The sequence below is a fragment of the Sinocyclocheilus anshuiensis genome, unplaced genomic scaffold (genome assembly GCF_001515605.1).
Source record: "Sinocyclocheilus anshuiensis isolate Anshui unplaced genomic scaffold, SAMN03320099.WGS_v1.1 scaffold2360, whole genome shotgun sequence".
Classification (NCBI taxonomy): Eukaryota; Metazoa; Chordata; class Actinopteri; order Cypriniformes; family Cyprinidae; genus Sinocyclocheilus; species Sinocyclocheilus anshuiensis.
This window is the reverse complement of record NW_015542489.1, coordinates 38,058-46,650: the sequence shown is the minus strand read 5'-3', so window position 1 is coordinate 46,650 and position 8,593 is coordinate 38,058.

The following is an 8,593-nucleotide window of genomic DNA, read 5'->3' as shown; positions in this document are numbered from 1 at the left end:
CTGCAATATAACAGAGTGAAAAATTTAAGGGGGTCTGAATACTTTCCGTACCCACTGTATATGTATATATATATCAAAAAGGATAATAATTTGCCCACTTGGATGTTTGTTAGCTTTGAGACACTACTTGTATCCAGTGTAAATATGGTACAACTGTATGTTGTTTATGGTTGCAAACTAACTCCCATGAACCTTTATAACCTTGTTTTGTAACCTAGAGGTGCCGGGTAGGGTAAAGGAAAAAAGTTTAGTTAAGGAGAAGAAGAAGTGTGCTTAGAGTTCACATGTGAAGTTGCTGTTCGGAATAAATATGAGGTCTGTGGATATATTCAGTGTCATGCTTACTTCTTGCATACCTAACATGTTGGCGTCGAGGATACTAAACATCTGATGACACACACGATCTATGCGTTATTTGTTTGGGCGAAGAGCACGCGATGCCTCCCAGGGGGCAATCGGCATGCACTGCGAGCGTTTTTTCCAAGTGAAAAAGCTCCACTCTCGTTTGTCTCTCTTTTCGAGGAAAAAGGGGCAGCTGTCTGCTTCCCGCGATTCAGGACCCGCCGCTGCTGAGGCACGGAAGGGAATGAGCTCGTTGGGATCGCAGGTGGATAATACTATGGTAAGTGCACACGTTATGCTTTGCCCACTTTCTAAAATCCACATAAGTGGTAAGTGTGCACGTGTGGGATTACAAATTTAGGAATCTGTTTAAAATATGCTGATCCTATGCTGATTGCCTGTACTTCATTTGCATGCTATGGGTTAGATTGTCTCCAGCTCTACTGAATGTATCCCGCCCCATTAAAATGTATATAAACTACAATGTATTACTGCCTTAGTCATTGTGGTTGTGCATGTTCGACAACTATTTGCAGGTAATCAACACAGAGGGCATGGCCTGACGCTCGGAGGAGGGCTACGTTACTTCATTGTTTAGGTGCCAAGGGCCAACAGATCTTTTATAACTGCCGGACACCGGTGAGACATATGATAACCTTATCGCTGCTTTAAAAAAAAAAACGTTCATTCCCAAAGTTAATGTGGTTGTGGAGCATACATTCAGAAAAAGGGTACAGGCACCACACAAAAACATACAGCAGTACGTTGCTGCTTTGCATGCACTTGTCGTTATCTGTGATATTTGTTGATAAATTTGATGATATTATTCGCGACCAATTTCTGGAACATTTGCACAGTGATGATATTAGACAGAGACTGTTACTCGACCCAGACCTGACATTACAGAAAGCAACCACCCTTGCAACACAACTGACCTATTGGTAAGCCCCACCCCCCTTAGTTACTGTTGCTCAATCGGACAAACAAACGGAGTTGCTCACTGTCTTACAATGACAGCTGTCATTGAAAACCTTCTTCCGAGGTGTTTCTGAAAAATTTGGGACACAGATGGACCTTCAAGTGGGACTTAAATATGCCATGGAGGGAAATCTAAAAGATATTTAAATAAATATGTAAAAATACAGATCACAATGCAAATGGGAGAATTATGTTATGGTCGTCACGATCGCAATGACAACATCCCAGATCAACACCGTTCATATACCGCAGAGTAAGATTAAATAAATTTACATTTTACCAGATTAATATGGAGGCACTCTAATATAGACCTTTGTTTATGTGTTTTTGACTTTCACTGCATGGTGCATGACGTGTGAACAGTTCGCTATTTAGGATTGTACGTTAGCATGGACTCATTAACTTTAACGCTAATGTTAGCTAGTTTTAGCCAGAGATACATTGCTGAAGCACAAGATGACATTAATGTTCTGCTTGAGCAGATGAAAAGTGTAACTTAATGAGAGTATGACAACAAGAAAATTAATGTTTTAGTCTTCATTGTGATTGGGATTGAATGCTTTAGGGACATTTTGGTCTGTTTTGGTTGGATTTAGGAAATTGAATAAAATTAATTACATTGCCTATCTTCTCAGCATAACTGGAATTAGTGTTACAAGTGCCCCAGACAGCAACATGTTGGCCCAGATCTGGCCCACATCTGGCCCACATCTGGCCCGTGTGAAATCCATGCGGCCCAGATGTGGGCCGGATCTGGGCCAACACTGGTTGCTGTCTGGGACCCTAGGCACATCGTTTTTCCATTTTTGTAGCATAGACACCATTAAACCAATGCGAGCTTCAGATCTCCCAATGTTTCTCTATGGCGCTGAAACCTAAAGATGTCCGAGTTCCAGGGTTGCCATGTTTTCACAACAAAACCCGCCCAATTGCTACTCAAAACTAGCCCAAAACTAGCCCAATGACATTTCGAGGGGGGCTCCCCGTTAAAATCGTGTTCCGGGGGGAATATTTTTATATTTTAAAATATAAAATTAATAATTTCTAAAAATAAATTTATCATACAAGTAGAGAGATTTCATGACAAACATTTAGTGATCATCTGAACACAATTGAATTATTTCAAGGTGCACATTTTCATTACGCAGAACTCTTTAAATGAGTCTTTTTTTGAACTTCCAAACAAACAAACCAGCAAAAGATAAAGAAGCAAACATGTAGGCCTAGTAGAAAATGTATCTGTATCTAAGTTGATTATTAGCCTACTCTTGACAGAGAGCTGGTTTGGTTTTTGAGAGATGCGCAGAAACGGCAACGCGGCTGTTTGATTGGTGATCGCGCTGTGCTTATTCCATTCATTCGTGTATCATGTCTAGCCTATAAGGTTTAAATCATTGCCCTTTAAACATACACAAATAGTAGAACGTGTATGATGTATTATTTTAGGTAATATTACTCTTGCCAAGCTCTGATTTATGAGAGATGCACGAGGAGTCAATGATGTCAAAATAAGTACAGGGAAAAAAATCATTTTAACAGGCCAAATAGTAAGGGATATTGTGGACCCCAGACATGACCGGACATGTCAATGTCATGCTTTGCGGAGTCTTTCCATAGACATAATTCAATTCGATTCACGTTTATTTGTATAGCTTTTTCACAAAACAAATAGTTGCAAACCAGTTTCACAGAAAATGTAAGTTTCTACAATATATTTAGAACCTTTTACATTATATTAGTGATTTTTTTATTAACGGTGATCCCCTAAACCTAACAATTACAGTAAACATTAAATCGTACAAAATAAATAAATAATTGATGAGATTTATAAGTAATTTACTCGTGGTTTTCAATAAAAAGACCCATGCAAAGTCAAAATATTCATGCTCCTCTCTGAGAGGACACTTGACCCCCAAAACGTAGGTTAAACAAGTACACAAACACACATTCAATCGTCCGAGCCTTATTCTCTTCTTTTAAACGAAATGAATATAAATCAATTATGCACTCACACACAATATAAAACAAAGCAAAACATATATTTTTAATATATTTAGAACCTTTTATATTTAGATCTACATTATATTAATGATTTATATACTGTATCATCCCCTAACATTAACCATCACAGTAAACTTTCTAATTTTTTTTTTTTTTTTTTAATAAACATAATTTATTATAATTTATATTTTAAAAACCTGTCATTCATTTAAACTATTACTACATATTTGGGTTGCGGGGACACTCCATATAGGCGTAATGATTTTTTACTTTACAATCTGTACACCTACCCCTCACACAAAAAATTCTGCATATGATTCCATTTTAATTAAATATTGTTTGCAAGCGATTTTAATTATGAGGACTCAAGAAATTTCATCATAATCCACATTTACATTGGTACAGCAGTGTAATATCCATGTCATTATACAAATGTGTGTTCTGATAAATCATATAAACAAGCACGCACATACATAAACAGTACAACCTAAAAAGAGGCTCATCTCTATTTTAAAAGAATATATAATTCTCTATGACAGCGTGTTACTTTCATGTTACTAAAGCAAGCCATTCATCAAACATTTTAAACAAGTATTTTAATCATAATTATTTATTTTATTATTATTATTATTATTACTATTATTTATTTTTTCACTAACCACGCATAAACGTTGCTTTCTCAAAAACACAAACATGTACATTCATGCTGCTCACATATCTTTGTAGACCAGTTTGTGCTGAATACATTATAATCAGACTTTAGCCATTAATATATTTTTAAGATACTGAAAAATCACAAATGTCAGAGCATGTCAAAACTTATCCTAAAATGTAATCTTTTTAGCATTCATGTAGGATTCATGTCCACACTCAAGTGGTTTTTGTGTAAAAGAATCCTGAGACAAATGAAAATTGAATGTATGGAAGATTTTTTTTGTTCTCTTTAAGATATTTATAATGACGGTCTAAAAGCTTTTCGTTTGATTTAAACAATTGAGTTTATGCATTTCTCTTGAATACAGTAACCAACGAGTACATGAAGGAGTATAAATACATATACATACATGTGATCATATACATATTGTATATGTATATGACATATACATAATATACATATACATGACATATACATAAATACATGTGATCATATTGTCTATATTATATATTGTGTTTTTGCTATTTTGTACATTGTCTATTTTGTATATTTGCATATTATTCTTTTTATTACCTATGTCCTGTCTTGTCACTGTCATTCTGTTGCACTGTGGAGCTTCTGTCACTAAAACAAATTCCTCGTATGTGTAAACATACCTGACAATAAAGCTCATTCTGATTCTGATTCTGATGAACAACCGTTTTGTTGGGGAAAACACATAGTGTTATGTTTCTAAGGAAGGATGCTTGTAGTTTGTAGTTAAATCACATCTTTAACCTAAAACGCTTTTCATTCAAACTCTCTCACGCACGCACACAGCTTTCACAGACTCCCACTAACTGCCAACAACATTTTAAAATTTGTTTTATCATTTAGTTGTAGCCGAGACCCTAATGGAAATATTTTAAGCATTATTACAAGTTTAGTTACTGAAAGAGCTCATTAACCTGTTTAACTCTAAAAATGTGATCAATATCACTTAAGACTAGTTTGACAAACAATGGTATGATCATAAAATAAACCTGGATCCAATTTGAAACATTCTAACAACAAGTACAACCACTGAAGAAAATGTATTATAGTACCAGCAGTAATATGTAACTCTTGATTTGTGATTGACCGACTTATCAGATGTTCAACATATTATTACAAGTCCCTGCTTACCTAGTTTATGATGAAACAAAAAAAATTTACAATCACCCTGGAGAAATTCAACAGCAGTAAAGAGTATAGCATCTATAAAGACAGTCTTCATGCTTTCAATGTGGAACTAGCCACAGCTAGACAGACCTTCTCAAACCTTATAAACAGCAACTTAAACATCACTCGTATACAAACAACAATAGCAAAATTTTGGAAGAAATAGTACATCACCTGCTATCTTGACACATTCCCCACATCTTTTTTTTTCTTTCAAAACTGTGTTTAACTGTTTAGAAGCAGATCTCTTAGAATTGGTGAACGCTTCACTACTTTCTGGGACTTTTCCAAACTCCCTGAAAACTGCAGTTGTTAAGCCCCTCCTGAAAAAGAGCAGTCTTCATAACACCATATCGAGCAACTACAGCCCGATATCAAATATTCCATTTTTTTATAGGCAAGATTATTGAAAAGGTAGTTTTTAATCAGCTTAAACTCAATTGGATACCTGGACAATTTTCAATCTGGTTTCCGACAGCATCACAGCACAGAGACAGCGCTCATTAAGATAATAAATGATATTCGCTTAAATTCTGATTCTGGCCTCTATCCCTTTTTCATAGTGAACGTCTTCATCTTATAAAATGTATTATTATTAAATCATAATCTTAAGAGTGTAAATAAGATCTTTCAAAATTAAAATATTGTTTAGACGAGATCTCAAAAGAATTAAATTAAACATTTTACTTATTTATATGCAAATGTAACCTAAATTTTATTTTTTTTAATTCAACATTGTATGTTCAAAACTTAGTTTATCATTTTAAAATAATTTTGTACTTGTATAATATGTCAAAACATATTCCTGCTTAAAAGGCTAAATAAAAACTGTCCATATCTTAGAGTATTCCTAGGGTGAACCTGTGTTCAATATCTGATATCCTGTTGCTAAGATCTAGTTCTGCACTTATTGTTCTATATGAGACTTTTTTGAACACTCTTTATTAATGTGATAAATATCTGGGTGAAACATACCCTTAGCTGAAAATATACTCGGAAATATATGTAGACAGACCATATGTTGATGTAACATCTTGCCTGATGGTCACACAAACAGTATTTGAAGAGTGCATTTATGACTTTACCAGCTAGCCCTTTGCACATCCATAACATTCCAGTTCATTTAAAATGTTTGTTCAATCAACAACTTGTGGGACAAAAGGCTGGTACAGAGAAAATACATTCTTTGGATCAAAACATATTCCTGCTTAAAAGGCTAAATAAAAAGTGTCCATATCTTAGAGTATTCCTAGGGTGAACCTGCGTTCAATATCTGATATCCTGTTGCTAAGATCTAGTTCTGCACTTATTGTTCTATAACTTTTACTTATTGTTCTATGACTTTTTTGAACACTCTTTATTAATGTGATAAATATCTGGGTGAAACATACCCTTAGCTGAAAATATACTCGGAAATATATGTAGACAGACCATATGTTGATGTAACATCTTGCCTGATGGTCACACAAACAGTATTTGAAGAGTGCATTTATGACTTTACCAGCTAGCCCTTTGCACATCCATAACATTCCAGTTCATTTAAAATGTTTGTTCAATCAACAACTTGTGGGACAAAAGGCTGGTACAGAGAAAATACATTCTTTGGATAGTAAACCGTGCTTGAATAAAAGAACACATGTGAGGGACTTCTGGGGTCACAGGGGCTCCTGAGAATATTTAATTGCGCTTAAAAAGCACAGATCAAGCTAAATGAAATAGCGTACACCACACCAGACTCCTGATGTCCTGCGGTAGAAAATACCTACAGTACGTTGTTAAAACCTATATACTATGTTACATTTTAAGGTGGCTCGTGTTTCTTGTATATGACTGGGTGTTTGTATATGATTTTACTTTTTAAACAGCTTCATTGGCTTCCCATCAAATTTCGCATTGAATTTAAAATTCTTCTTCTCACGTATAAAACTCTCCATAACCTCGCTCCAACTTACCTCTCAGATCTTATTCAGCCCTACACCCCTTCTCGAACCCTTCGTTCTTCCTCACTGGGTCTTCTCCATACACCCACGGCTCGTTTAACCACCATGGGTCATAGGCTCTTTAGCCATGCTGCTCCTCGCCTTTGGAATTGTCTCCCAGCTAACATCCGCAACTTAGAGTCGTTATCCCAATTCAAAGCTAAACTCACTTATTCAGAATAGCTTATCCTACATGATTACTGTCTACACTCAAATCTTTAATTGTTTGTTTTGTTTTTTTTTTTGGAAACTGCTCCTTTTCTTTTTATGGTTCATTGATATTGATATTTATTGTAATTTATTGCTGTTTTATTTATTGTTCATGATGTACGGTGACCTTGAATGTATTAAAAGGTCCTTAAATAAAATTTATTATTATTATTATTATTAAAATAAGTTTGACACAATCTTTTTAAGAAAGGGATTTAATTTATTTATTTATTTATTTTTAAATTCAACAATTTAACCAGATAAAATATTGTTCTTTCTTTTTGACAAACCTACATTTCAAATGATGTTTCCCCGAGGTGTTCATTATCCGAGTGGAACTGGCCTTTTTTGGTGGTCTAAATAATTCGGGGGTCTAGATGAAGCTTCTTAACCGTACAAAGAAAACATATTTTACATTCATTCATCATATTTTATTCAATATTTTTGCTCGTGTATCATGGTTTCATGCCTTTCTAATACTTTTTCTAATGCATCAGAATGTGGATTTTTCACCATCCAACATGAAATTAAAGAGTTGTATCAGTCGAGCTTGTTTCAGCTGTTTTTAACCATTTTCTTAGGTTATTATTTTTGACTTACATATAAAATAGATATAGAATGAACCTTATCATCCATACTTTCCCCTACAGACCCCAAAGATAATATCCAAACAAGATCTATGGGGGTACAGTTGTAAATTCAGGACACCTCAGAAAGTGTTTACATCATATAAGAAAACCATATCGCATACAGAATACAGAAAAACCTCTCTTGATCTACTGTGACTGACATTTTACTAAGTCAGATGATCAGGATTACGGATGACGGTGTACACGCTGTTATGTGAGGCCTCCTTTTTGAGATCTGTCAGCATTCAATGTTTATAGAAATAAATTCAGAAAATTCAGAAAATTACTGTCTATTTGAGAGTGTTTGACTAAATTGGTATTACTTTTTGAACAATTATCCATCTCCATATAAATACGATGAACCGTCAACACGAAAAGTAAGGCTTGCTGATTTACACATACAACTATTACAACTGGAACATATCTCACCATTGAGCTCAAAGCTACACATTCAGTAAAGTTTGAGGTTGTTAAAAGTGCCACGCTCTTGAAAAGGCTACAGACACAAAATATAAAGGAATTTTGTGAGAGCAAAACCCCTATGTAACTCAAGAGACCAAACCTCTAAGAAAATTATCATATGAACACAGAAAACCCAC